Below are 13,764 nucleotides of genomic sequence, written 5' to 3'. Positions count from 1 at the left end.
ATCAGGGAAGCACACACACGTACACACACAAAACAAAATAAAAACCATCGTGAGCCACAACTTCACACCTACTGGGATGGCTATAATAAGAAAGACAGCCAATAACCATTGCTAGTGAGAATGTAGAGAAACTAAAGCTCTCATGCCCTCACAGTGGTACAATTGTTCTATGGTGTAGCTGCTCTAGAAAACAATCATCTGGAAGTTTCTCAGACTTTATTTTTATGTTTTAATACATATGGAACACATTGGGCACAGTGGCACATGCCAATAATCCCAGTGACTTGGGAGGCTGAGATAGGAGGATTCCAAGTTTGAGGCCAGTCTCAGCAACTTAGTGAGGCCCTCAGAAACTTAGTGAGACCCTGTCTGAAAATAAAAACTAAAAGGGTTGGGCACATAGTTCAGTGGTAAATTGCCCCTGGGTTAAATCCCAAGTACACCCCCACCAAAAAAAAAAAAAAAACATGTACATGTATAGAATACTTCACTCATTTCTGCATCATGCTTATACAGGGACCGCACTAATCTTTTTGGTATTGTTCCAAATTTAGCATCTGTGCTGCTGAAGTGAGTACTTCCTCAGAGTTTAAACAGAGGTGCCATGTGACCCAAGAATTCCACTTCTATGTAAATACCCAAGAGAAATAAAAACAGAGGCTTTCAATAGAAACTGTCAGTAATTCCTCAAAATGATGAACACAAAGAAAAGAGGAGCGGTACCCCATAAATGTTTTCTAGGCCTTACAGAAAACATGGGGTTATTCCTTTGGCCATATACAGGCGAATCTACAAGAAAGGTGATATTATAGACATCAGAGGAATGGATACTGTTCAATAAGGAATGGCCCACAAATGTGACCATAACAAAACTAGAAGAGTACAGTGTTACCCAGCATGCTGTTGGCATTGTTGTAAAAAACAAACAAACAAACAAACAAAACAAGTTAAAGGTGAGATTCTTGCCGTCTAGAGAATTAATGTGCACACTGAGCCTATTAAGCAGCCTACGAGCCATTATAGCTTCTCAAAACTTGGAGAGGAAGTTGAAGAGAAAGGTGCCTGGGTTCAACTGAAGCACCAGCCTGCTCAGCCCAGAGAAGCACAATTCGTGAGAACCCATGGGAAGGAGGCCGAGCTGCTGAACCTGTTCCCTATGAATTCATGGCATAATAGGGTAAAAACAACAGTAACAAAAGATTCCTGGATTGTAAAAGATAAAAGAAAGAAGAAAGTAAATGTCCACAGAATACTTTTTGTGAATATTCATAGCAGCCCAAAAGTAGAGGCAACCCAAATGTTCAATAAGGAATGGCCTTATTGAACGAATGGATGGATAAACAAAATGTAGTATATCCAGATGATGAAATATTATTGAGCAATAGAAAGGAATAAACTAATACATGTTATGATGTAAATGAACCTCAAAACCATACGGCTAAGTGACAGAAACCAGTCACAATAGCCACACATTGTATAATTATATTTATAGGAAATTACCAGAAATATGTAAATCTATATAGACAGAAAGGACAGTAATAGCTACATAGAGCTGGGGAGGGAGATACTGAGGGACATTGGACAGTGACTGCTAATGGGTATAGAGTTACTTTTTGGAGTAATGAAAATGTTTTAAAGTCAGATGATGGTGATGGTTATATACATCTGTAAATACCACAATAATAACCAGTGAATCTCCATAAACTATAAACAGGTGAATTTGTGGTATATAAATTACATCTTAGTAAAACTATTAATAGTAATAATAATAAAAGGGAGACTAAAATGAAGCTAATGGATGACAAGATGAGGAGATGACTTAACCACCTATGTCTGACAGAGGACTACCATTTTAATACACAAAGATATTAATATACAAAATGCAAACCAGGTAGAAAAACATCAGAAACCTAAAAGTAAAGAAGCACAAATAAGATAAACAGGCAATTCACTAAAGGAAAAAATGATATGAAGAGATGCTCAATTAAAACAAAAAAGGAGAAATGTAACATACCAGATTTTAAAAATGAGTAAATGAGATAATAGTAAATATAGGCAAATATTGGAAAAGGGACTCTTCATGCACTGCTGGTGGGAGGAAATTGCTGAAGCCATTCAGCAGCACAAAGTGGCAAGTTTTAGTAAGGCAACATGCAAGCATCCTAGAAATCAGCTATGTCATATCTGCCTTATTTGTCTGACCATCCACCCATCCACGTTTCCTTCCTTCCAGACATACATACATACATCCCAGAGAATCTCTTATAACAACAAGGAGGAAACAACTAGATTTAAATACAGTGAAATGAATTGACCAAAACGCATAATGCTAAGGGGGAAAAATGCAATTTATAGCACAATGGTGTTTATTCAGGCAAGCATAACAACCAAGCAAAACATAACTCATTTTTCAAAGATCCACATACTTCTAAAGCATGTATAATGAAAGATTTGGGAGGACAAACAGCAAATATGCCCATTTAGTGTGGCTGCCTAAGATGGAGGAGGAGGTGTTGGGAGAGAAATGGAGGATAAAGGAGGAAAATAACAAAATAAAACAAAAGGAAAGAAGGGTTCTAAAGGGTCCAAGGATTATTGTACACTATAAACTGAGGAATGTGGCAATTCAAGTCTCTGGGTCTGAGAGCCTAAGGAAAATAAGTAGAATCCCACACATTATTATTTCCTAACAGAAAATCATAAAAGTAAACTACAGCACATGCTGGTGACTAAATCAATGAATAAGCCAGCTATGGAGAAAAGAAGGTGGGTGGAAAAATGGGTTTGGTCTTCAGCCCAGTCATTCAATCTTTAGGAAGATGGAAGCAAGAACCTGGGGTGGTAAAATGTGGATGCTGTCCAGGACACCACCTGCTCCTCCCACCCTCTCACCCACACAGAAGACAAGAAAGAGAAACAACTATCCATTACACTTTAAATTCAATTAAAAGGAGGGAGACAGAAGAGAGTACAGGAGACAAGGGATACCTCATTTATAGCAAGCCACAAAACTAGAGACAAAATCTAATTTTCTGGCTCATGGGGCAGAGTGAGGACCCCTTGTTTTTACAAATTAGGACCATGGATCATCTTCTGTTTCAGAAAAGGGTCTTTGATTATGTTCTTTTTTTTTTTTTTTTGGTACTGGTCACATTATTAGTTAGCTACATCCCCAGCCCCTTTTTGAGACAGGGTCTGGCTAAGTTACTTAGGGCCTAAGTTGCTGAGGCTTGTCTAGAACTTCCAGTCCTCCTGCCTCAGCCTCCTGAGTCCTGGGATTTACAGGTGAGTGCCACTGCATCCAAGGCTGAGCCAGGTGAATTCATTTTTATTGGGACAGAAGTTGAGTGTGTGTGGGTGGGGGGGGTGGTTCTTGGTATTGGCACACAAAAACTGTCATCACTCTAATATGTCAAAAAGCCTAAATATTTATTTCATTTTTAGCACTTAGTGCCTTCTATTCTTGTCCTACAAGACCTGGCCTGTGGGTAACTTGCCAAGGAATGGGGAGCACTCTAAAGGGCAGACTTTGTCTTCACACCCTGGGATGGACCCCAATTCTCAAATGATTTGTGTGTACCCGGCCAAGGGCAAAGCCCAGGCAGTCCTCATCCGTCACACTTCTGCTGGGCTGCAGTGGGCAGATCTTTCCCTGGTCTGGGGAGGGCTCAGACTCTGGGTGCACTCATCTCTGACCATCTATGCCAGTCCCGGGTTTGGGGCTCCCTGACTTCATATGGGCAGTGGGAATGGGGCCAAATCCTGGCCTGGCTGCTCTCTTGTTTTCTACCTGGGAAACCAAGAAAGGCAGAAATACATGTGAGCTGCAGCTGAATGTGACAGGTAGCGGGGTAGATGGGATGCTCTTTGCTGAGTTCAGGTGAAGTACTCTGTTAGGTACTTTATATGCGCCCTCCCACTTTAATGTCTACGAAACCCCGGAAAGGTCTGTGTGCTACCAAAGGAAATGTGTGCTCAGGGGGTCTGACTTGCCACTGTCCCACCTTGACCCCAGACTGCCAGATCCTCGTCTGAGGCCTCCCAGGTCTTCAGCACCGCCCGGAGGCTCTAGGCCACGAAGCCCCCAGCAGTGCCGCGCCTCCGACCCTCCCGGAACTACCCCGGGAGCCCCCATCCCGGCCCTCGACCAACCGCCGCCTGGCGCCGGGCCCGCCGGGTCCGCAAGGAGGAGCCCGTGAGGCGGCCGCGAAGGGGCTGTGCTTACCTTGCCCGGCGCGGGCAGCGGGACCCGGGTTCCAGGCCGACCGCCGCCGCCGTGCTCTGCGCCCCTCGCCGGGAACGGCCTCTGCGCCAGCCTGGCCTCGGCAGCTTAATTTTCCCCAACGACATCAGCGGGAAAGCGAAAGCGAAAACCTCGGGGAGGCGGGACCCGGGGTCGAGCGCGCAGAGCTCCCGGCCCGCGGCGGGCGGGGGCCCGCGGCAGAGGCGGGGGTCGGGGGCGGGGGAGCCGGGCCCGGGGCTGCGCGCGGCCGGGGAGCCGGGCCCACCGAGTGCGCGCTCTGCAGCTGGTCTGCCCCCGCGCCTCGCCGCCGGCAGAGGCAGGGCGGGAGGGTGTCCCCTCTGCCCTCCGTGCAGTGCCTACTTGGGCCTGAGGGCTGGTGGCGGGCCAGGTGATTGAGGGCGACCCTTGGGGCTCTGTCCTGAAGAGGCTTGTGGTGGAACCGTTAGAGGAGACCCGACCAAGGCACTCCATCCTGAATCAGCAGAGAACTAAAAAGCTAGTGATGTTAGTGTAATAGGGGACATGTCATCTGATAAGAAAAACTGGCACAGAAAGCCTAAGTTTTGTCCCTGGTATAAGTGGTGCTCACCGATACCCTACGGATCAAGCCCTGGCCTTATATTGTTGGCTGATTTGGAGCAAAACTGTCTGTTTTTAGCTGTCTGTTTCTTTTCCCTGGAAAATGGGGATAATTAATAATCATACCTACCTCGTTGATTTTAGGAAGGAAATGAAACAATATAAGGACAAAAAACCCTTGGTACAGAATTTCCGGTCAGCCTCTAGGTGGATCTCTTGAGGGCAGCCACGAAGTCCTTTGTCTGGATGCTTGATGATACACATTCTCTGTCAGTTTAAATTGGAGGTGTCTCCATAATAACAGGATAGTTTTAAGTTTGGAAATGAGACTGAGAAGTAATTAGAAGGACAGAGGAGGCACTACAGTCTTTTGAAAGGTACCTTAAACTTAGCCTGTCAATTAGCCTCTATAATTAGGCCACTGCATCAGGTGTTTATGGCAGCAGAGCACTGCCAGTTGAGTTTGAATGGAATCCCCTACAAGATTCAGCTCTGTCTATCACAGGCCACTGAAATCTGAAAATATTTCTACAAGCATTTCTACCTACTAGCTTTTGCAATACACTGACAAGATTCCATATCCAAATATAATTAGGTGTGTGTGTGTATGTGTGCGTGTGTGTATGTGTGCGTGTGTGTATGAGAGAGAGAGAGCATACACAAATACTTTTTTTTTTGGTCGCAGTACAAAGATAAAGATAAAGCAATCTGAAAACTGGAGCAGAAAAACAAACTGTTTAATCTGCATAGAGTCGATTTGATTTTCACATTTGTGATTTGAGCATCTTCCCAACATGATAGAGATCTCTCTGTGTGGCTGATATAGGGAATTTCAGTATTTCCCTCAAGGGCAGTTGGGGAATGGGGCAGAACAAATAATAACCTTAGAAAAACAACCTGTGTTTCCCCCTTCAGAAGATGACGCTTTATAAAGGGGGAAAAAATCCTTGCCTTGGAGCAAGACTTTTTCCTTGTAGGACAGTTCTCAATTCCATGAGAACAAAATGGAGCTAGATCTGTTCTGCAGGAGGAAGGCCAGGAAGAGAGAAGGAAACAACGGAAGGTAGGTCAAATCCTGCTTTTCTGGGCTGGGGTTGTAGCTTGGTGGTTAAGCACTTGCCTAGCATGTGTGAGGCACTTGGTTCCACATGTAAATAAGTAAAGGTCCATTGACAACTAAAAAACTAAAAATAAAAAAAACCCCATATCCTGCTTATTCCTTTAAAGACATGACACATGTGAACAGAGTCAGGGTCCCATCTGGGTAATTTCTCAATATCAGAATTTGGTCCTTTACTTTGTGGAATCAAAATTTCATCTGAATTTCATTGTTCTTGAGTTGATTAGTACTGTTCTATAAAATCAGAATGCCTAACTTTACACCTGATGATGCAAATAAAAATGAAAAAAATCAAGTAATTTTTTTTTCACTCAACAAATATTCTGTGGCAACTACAAAGGGTGGTCACTTGCTAAGGCTTGGGGATTCAATAATGAGCAAAACTAAATGTGATCTCTGCCCTCAGAAAACACACCTTAGTGAGGAAATTAGACAAATAGTCAAATATATAATTCCATCCTAAATGCCACAAAGAGCACTTGATGCTGTAAAGAGGGACTAACAGGCGGAACTTCCCTAAGAAGGGATCTCAGACTTCCAGTCAGCTTGGGCAGCACTTTCTCAGAACTGCTCTGCAGGCTGAGGGTTTTTCTACCCCATCCTCCTTCCTTCCCTTCTGGCCGGAGTCATTTTCTGCTTAGTTCTGCTTCTGCTCCTCTTTATCCTTCCTGTTTCCCCTAGTAAGTTCTTAAATACCTTTATTTTATTTACTTATTTTTATGTGGTGCTGAGGATCAAACCCAGTGCCTCACACATGCTAGGCAAGCACTCTGCCACTGAGCTACAACTATAGCCCCAGTAAACGCTTAAACATTTAATTCTATCTTGGTGTCTTCTCTAGGAGGACCTACACTGACACAATGGTGCCCCGCATTGAGCTGGAGAAGCTTGGAAGAGGACAGAATTTTGGAGGGTTTCAATTCTGCACATATTGGTTGCCCACCTGGGTGTCAGGCAGGCAGGGAACCTCCATGTCTACTTTCCCATTTTAAAGACATGCTTGTGCTTGGGTACTAAGCTATTGACTGTGTCCTCCCTATGGGTTAGGGTCTGGTCTTATTTTTCAAATTCTTATTTCATGTATGACCTCCAAACCTCAGTTTAGAGCTCAATACTAGAACTATTTCCCCCTAGAAAAATTCAACCTAGCAATAGCAAAAGGTGTCCTTTAACTTCCTTGAGGAGGTGTTAAAAAATAAAAAATAAAAAGGGAACAAGTAATTGTTTCTTAGCCATCAACAGCAAATAATTTTGCCGGGGGGTGCCCAGGCTTTATGGGAAAAGAGGAGTCATCATTTTTGGGTGTTCCTGAGGACAGGTCTTATCTATTTACCTAATTGGCAGCAGGGTTGGAAATCTTTCCCGTTGTGTAATAGAAAGAAGCTAGCACTCCAAAAGGCACTCTCTTCTCTTTGAGTTCAGCCTCTCTGCTCAAGGTCTCCTTGGAGAGCTGGGTGGCAAGTGATGGCCCTGTCATTGAGGTTCAGTTGCCAGAAGACTGAAAATCATCTGGGTTCAGGCAGAACTCTTTAGGTTCCCTGTTGGCTTTTCCTTCTGTAGGCTTGAATACAAACTGTGATTCCTACAGGAGTATTTGAATACCAACTCTTTAGAAGGTCAATAACATTTCTTTCACCAACTACATGCTCCAGGCAGCCCTGCCCATCTCAAGGTGAAATGTAGAACCTGTCAGGTGAATGTTGTGGTTTGGATTTGTATGTTTCCCAAAGGCTTAGTCTGTGTTAGGTTCTTAGTCCCCAATGCACCAATGTTCAGAGATAGGGCTTTGGGGAAGCGATTGGATCATGAGGGCTTTGATCTCGTCAATGTGTTAATCCATCGATGGCTTCATAATTAAATGGGCTATTGAGAGATGGTAGAAGCAGGAGGAGGTGGAGCCTAGTTAGAGGAAGTTGGTCACTGTGAGCATGCCCTAAAAGGGTATATCTTGTCCCTGGCACCTTCTTTTCTCCTCTCTTTGCTTCCCAGCTGCCATGAGATAAGCAGCTCAGCTCCACTACATGCTCCCCACCAAAGATGTTCTGCTCACCAAAGACCCAAAGCAGTAGGGCCAAGTGACCATGGTTGAAACCTTTGATACTGTAAGCCAAAATAAATCTTTGCTCTTTTAAGTTGATTTTCTCAGGTGTTTTGTCACAGTGCTGAAAAGTTGACTAACACAGTGAGTTTATATGTTTTAATGAATTACAAATGTATTTATTTATTAATTTACTGGATTTTATAGTTTCTTTTAAAAAGGATTCATTGGTAACTTAAATTTAATGTTTAAGAACATATGTGTATTGCTCTTGTAAAATTCATATTTTTTTTTTGTGTGTGTGTACCTATTTAAATCTTTTGCCCACTTTAAAATTGAGTTTTCTTTCTTTTGGTAGTATTGTTAAGTTGCAGGAGTTCTTTTTTAAATATTTATCTTTTAGTTGTAGTTGGACACAATACCTTTATTTTATTTATTTTTATGTAGTGCTGAGGATTGAATCCAGGGCCTTGCACGTGCTAGGTGGACGCTCAACCACTGAGCCACAACCCCACCCCGAGTTACAGGAGTCCTTTACACATTGTGGATACTAACTCCTTGTCAGATACATGATTTGCAAGTAGTTTCTCCCATTCCATGGGTTATCTTTTCATTATGCTGTGTCCTTTTATGCACACAGGTTCTTAATTTTGATGAAGTTCAAGTTATCTGTTTTCTCTTTTGTTGCTTTTGATTTTAATGTTATAGCCAAGAAATCATTGCCAAATCCAATGCTATGAAGCTTTCCTCCTATGTTTTCTCCCCAGGCTTCTAATTTTAGCTTTTATATTTAGGTTTTTAATCCATTTTGAGTTATTTTTTTTCTATGGAATACAATAGGGGTCCAACATTATTTTTTTAATATATGAATACCAAATTTTCCCAGAATTATATATTGGATAAAGAAATGCAGTATATCTCTGTTCAATGATCTTGGCATCTTTTTTATTTATTTATTTATTTTTTAATTTTTTATTGTTGGTTGTTCAAAACATTACATAGTTCTTGATATATCATTTTTCACACTTTGATTCAAGTGGGTTATGAACTCCCATTTTTACCCCGTATACAAATTGCAGAATCACATCAGTTACACATCCATTGATTTACATATGGCATCTTTTTTTTAAAAAAGTCATTTGATCATATATGTGAAAGTTTATTTTTGGACCTCTCTTACCTCATTAGTCTGCATGTCTGTCTTAAGGCTAGTACCGCACTGTCTTGGTTATTGTAGCTTTATTTCTTCCTTTCCACTTTGGATATCTTTTTAAAAAAGTTTTATTATTTATTTTTATTTGCTCTTTTTAGTTATACAGGATAGCAGAATGTATTTTATACATATTATACATATTATACATACATGGACTATAACTCCCCATTCTTGTGGTTGAGCATGATGTTGAGTTACACTGGTCATGTATTCATATATTAACACATCAAGATTATGTCTGATTCATTCTACTGTGTTTCTATTCTCATCCTCTTCCCTTCTCTTCATTCCCCTGTCTAATCCAATGAACTTCTATTTTCCCCCCTCCCACTCTTATTGTGCGTTAGGAGCCACATATCAGAGAGAATAGTCAGCCTTTGGTTTTGGGGGATTGGCTTATTTTACTTAGCATAAAAGTCTCCAGTTCCATCCATTTACTGGTAAATGCCATAATTTCATTCTTCTTTATGTCTGAGTAATATTACATTGAGTAGATATACTACATTTTCTTTATCCATTCATCTGTTGAAGGGCACTAGGTTGATTCTATAGCTTAGCTATTGTGAATTGAGCTGCTACAACCATTGATATGGCCACATCACTATAGTATGCTGATTTTACAGTCTTTTGGGTATAAATTGAGGAGTAGGATAGCTAGGTCAAATGATGGCTCCATTCAAAGTTTTCTGAGGAATCTCCATACTGCTTTCCAGAGTGGTTGCACCAATTTGCAGTCCCACCAGATATTTATGAGTGTCCAGTTTGGATATCTTTTATTTCTTTGACTTATCTAATTGTTGTGGCTTGAATTTCCAGCACAGTGTTCAATATAAGTAGCAAGAGCAAACATCTTTGTCTTGTAACCAATTATTACAAAATGATTAGCTTCATCATTGACTATGATGTGGGTTTTTTAATAGATACTATTTATCATGTTGAGGAAATCTATTTCTAGTTTGCTAGCTTTTTTTATTTTGAAAGGGTATTGGTATTGTGAATGGGTGTTGGGTATTGTCAAATGATTTTTTTGCATTCTATAAATGTAGTGTATTATGTTGATTTTTGTACATTGAGTCATGCTGTATTCCTGGGATAAATCTCACTTGGTCATGATATATAATCCCTTTTATATGCTACTAGATTTTTTTGTTGGTATTTTAACATCTGGTGTTCATAAAGAATATTAGCCTAAAGTTTTCTTTTCTTTTAATGTTTTAACCTGGTGTTGGTCTCAGGGGAATGTTTGCTACATAGAATGAGTTAGAAAGTGTTCTCTCCTTTTTTTTTTTGGAAGACTTTCAGGATGCATGTTAATTCTTTAAGTGGTGGTATTCATTAGAGAAGCTATCTATCTGGCCCTGGGCTTTTTAAAAATTATTTTTATAAATACAATCTTTTTTTCTTGTTACAAGTCTACTGAGATTTTCTACATTTTTCTTGAGTAAGTTTTGGTAACTTTTATGTTTCCAGGAATTTTCCCATTTTGTCTTTGTTATCTGGTTTATTGGCAGTTAGTTGGTATCCTTTAATAATCCTTTTTATTTCTGTAAGGTCAGTAGTAATTTCCTCACTTTCATTCCTTTCTTTTTCATAATTTGGGTTTTCTTTCTTTTCTTATTGGTCAGTCTAATTTAAAGGTTTGTAAGTTTTGTTGATCTTTTCAAAGAACCAACTTTTGGTTGATTTTCTCTACTATTTGACACACTCCCTGTGTTTTCTTCCATTTGTTGTTAAAGAGTATATTCTATAATTTCCATGTAATTGTGAATTTAATAGATTTCCTTCTTTCATGGATTTTGTTTCATTTTATTGTGCTCAGAGAAGATACACTGTATAATTTTAATCTTTTAAAAATCTTCAAGATTTGTTTTGTAGCCAAATATGTTGTCTTGAGAAGTCTGTGCAATTCTGCTGTTGTTGGGTAGGTTTCTTTATGGCCTGGTAAGTCTAGTGGGTGTATAGTGTACTTAAAATCTTCTCTTTGTTGATCTTCTGTATGGCAGGGCAGCCAGCACCCTGCCAGGGTAGTTTCCTGATCAGAAGGTTGTGAGCCACCTGAGAAAATGCAAGTCTCGTAAAGAAATAAGAGACATATCCAGAAATTAGATTAAAGGAAGCGGAGCACCTGATAGATCCAGTCCACACAGGAGCTAGAACTGAACAACTAGAAAATGGCTCCAGTCCTTTATTTAAGGGGGAGTTCATTAAAGGCAGGATAAGGTTTCAGCGGGAGGAGTCATCTTGCTTCTCAGTGTGGCAGGGCACTTACAGCAAACAGCTTGATTGGCATCTTGGCAAACCACACCCATCTCTGAGAGGTTGTGTGGCTGTGTAGTTCCAGCAGGTCACCCCAACTCCAGTACAGTGCTGAACCTGGCATAGCTAGGTAGGATCACATGTACTGGGCGATCTCAAACCAGCAGGAGTGCTGCTGGAGTTTCCCAGATACCAAACTTTCCTACCCAATGGCTTCCAAGCCGATTGAGCTCACGGACATTTCATGGGTGGCTTCTGACACTTCTGTCTAGTTGTTTTATCTATCATCACTGAAAGTAGGGTGTGGAAGTCTACTGTTAGTAACTGTGTATTTTCCCTTTCAATTTGTTTCATGTATTGAGGTAATCATTATATTTATTATTTTATATCTTAATGACAGATTGACTTTTTTTTAATACAGTGGTTTTTGCCATTGAAACAGTTTTTGTGTTAAAGTTTACTTGTCTGACATTAGTATAGCCATGTAAGCTCTTTTGGTTAACTGTTTTGCAGAATATCTTTTCAACTTGCTCATGTCTTTGAATCTAAACTGAATTTCTTATAGAACTCATACAGTTGGATCATATGGCTAATCTCCTCTGTACATCTATAAGAAGAGTTTCTTTTACCACTTTGTGGGTAAAGAGCCAGTCAGGTGTCTCGCTGCTTTGGGAGATTATGTCCCAGTGTCCTTAATGGTTTCTTGTAGAACTCTGTCTCTGAGATTAAGGCCTAAGGACTCCAGGAAGAGAAATGATTTTTGCTGAAAAACTTGTGATTCTGCCATCCTGGTTATCCTCTAGCAATTTTATGAGATTTCTGTGAGAATTAAATGAGAAAATAGATGTATTTTCTCAAAATGCTTTTACAGCAGTAGTGCACACCATGAGGTATTGCTAATGCACAACATCAAGCTTTTTTTCTATCAGCTTCAAAGTCCTTTAGGAAAGTAATTGAACACAAATATCTAAAAGAAAATTTTGTTGTGCTTCTTACTCTGTTACAAGACTAGGAAGATAATGGGGTAAACCCTTGCCTTTGCTTTGATCTATGGTGAAGAACCTTTTCTTTTTTTTTTTTTTTTTTTAATCTGATTGTTCCACCACGTTCTTTTCTTGCTCCTCCTGTCTACAAGGGTATGCTGGTTTTCAGCTATTATGGGTATTAACTGAGTACCTCATCAAGCTCTGGATCTGTCCCTATAGCTATGCATTATGTGTATCTCTCTGAGAGGAGATCCCCTCGTCAAGATAATCTGATCAGTCTTCCCAAGGTCATGGCTCTGATGGAAACAAGCACACAGAGTCTAGCAGGTTCAGAAACTGGGTTTGGATTTTCAGCCACTTGGTTCAACTTTGGGAGCAGTGACTTGAGAGCTAATGCTGAGAGCTAATGCTCAAAGGAAGAGCTCAAAGCATTCAGGCAATATGGTTTTTGCCCTCAGAAGGCCATGAATGACAAGGATCACAGTAAATGCAGAAACTATTCACTCATGCAGCAGGAGAAAGGGCAGGAAGGGCTATAATTCAGAACCTGGAGCCCCTGTGAAGTGAACTAATCAGGGACCCAGCACAGAACCAGGTTTGAGAGTAAAGAAGCCAACAGTGTTCCAGAAGATGGGCTAAGCTTCCCTTTGACCTCAGCCTGAAGCTGGTTATGTAACAGGCCCTGTCTGTCAAACTTTTTACCCAGGTGCATCCATACTTTCTAGTGTAAAGTGCCCTTTGGCAAACCGAATACAGACATCAGACACCTTTCTGCCACAGCACTTACTCTAGCCACTCCTGAAGGGACCAGTTCACACAGGCTCTGACCAACTTCACAGAGGTACAGTAGGATTAGTGTGTGTGGGGGGATCTCTTCCCCCTGTGATGCCACACCTCTTGCTTTCTACCCAAGAGACAGAATCTGTTTGGGACTCACACCTGGAAATGTGAAGCGCTGACACCTGTGGCTCAGCCTTTGATGGATGGGTGTAAAAGATAAATACTTCCTTCTTTTGTCCATGGTACAGATGGTTTTTAGGTGTATTTTATAGTCCTCCTCAGAAGTTCTGGCTGACTGGAACACAACCTGCCCTTGGCACTGGCCAATCTGATCATATAACCCAGTGTTGGGCCTCCTTCCCTCCCAGTTCTCCTCTGTCCTTTACTCCTGTTCCCTGGAATCTTGTTCCCAGACAATCTAACTGCACAGACATGCTGGTCTCAGGGGAACCCAGGCGAAGACACTGTGTAGGAAGGCTGATGCGGTTCACAGTTACTAAAGTACAGATTTCTAGTACACAGGGATTAGATCTTAACCTTATAGTCTAA

The 13,764-nt window shown here is 41.1% G+C and overlaps 1 non-coding gene across 1 annotated transcript; it reads right to left on the bottom strand.

Annotated features, from left to right (window-relative positions):
• Positions 1-471: 471 nt before the first annotated feature.
• LOC124109148 (U6 spliceosomal RNA) lies at positions 472-578 on the bottom strand. Its single transcript, XR_006856880.1, has one exon. It is a non-coding gene; the product is annotated as a U6 spliceosomal RNA (small nuclear RNA).
• Between the last annotated feature and the right edge of the window lie 13,186 nt (positions 579-13,764).

The sequence above is a fragment of the Marmota monax genome, unplaced genomic scaffold (genome assembly GCF_021218885.2).
Source record: "Marmota monax isolate L192 unplaced genomic scaffold, Marmota_monax_Labrador192_F-V1.1 WCK01_AAM20220418_F8-fsc00199, whole genome shotgun sequence".
Lineage (NCBI taxonomy): Eukaryota > Metazoa > Chordata > Mammalia > Rodentia > Sciuridae > Marmota > Marmota monax.
Note: the sequence above shows the minus strand (reverse complement) of the source record. Positions and strands in the feature narration are given on the sequence as shown.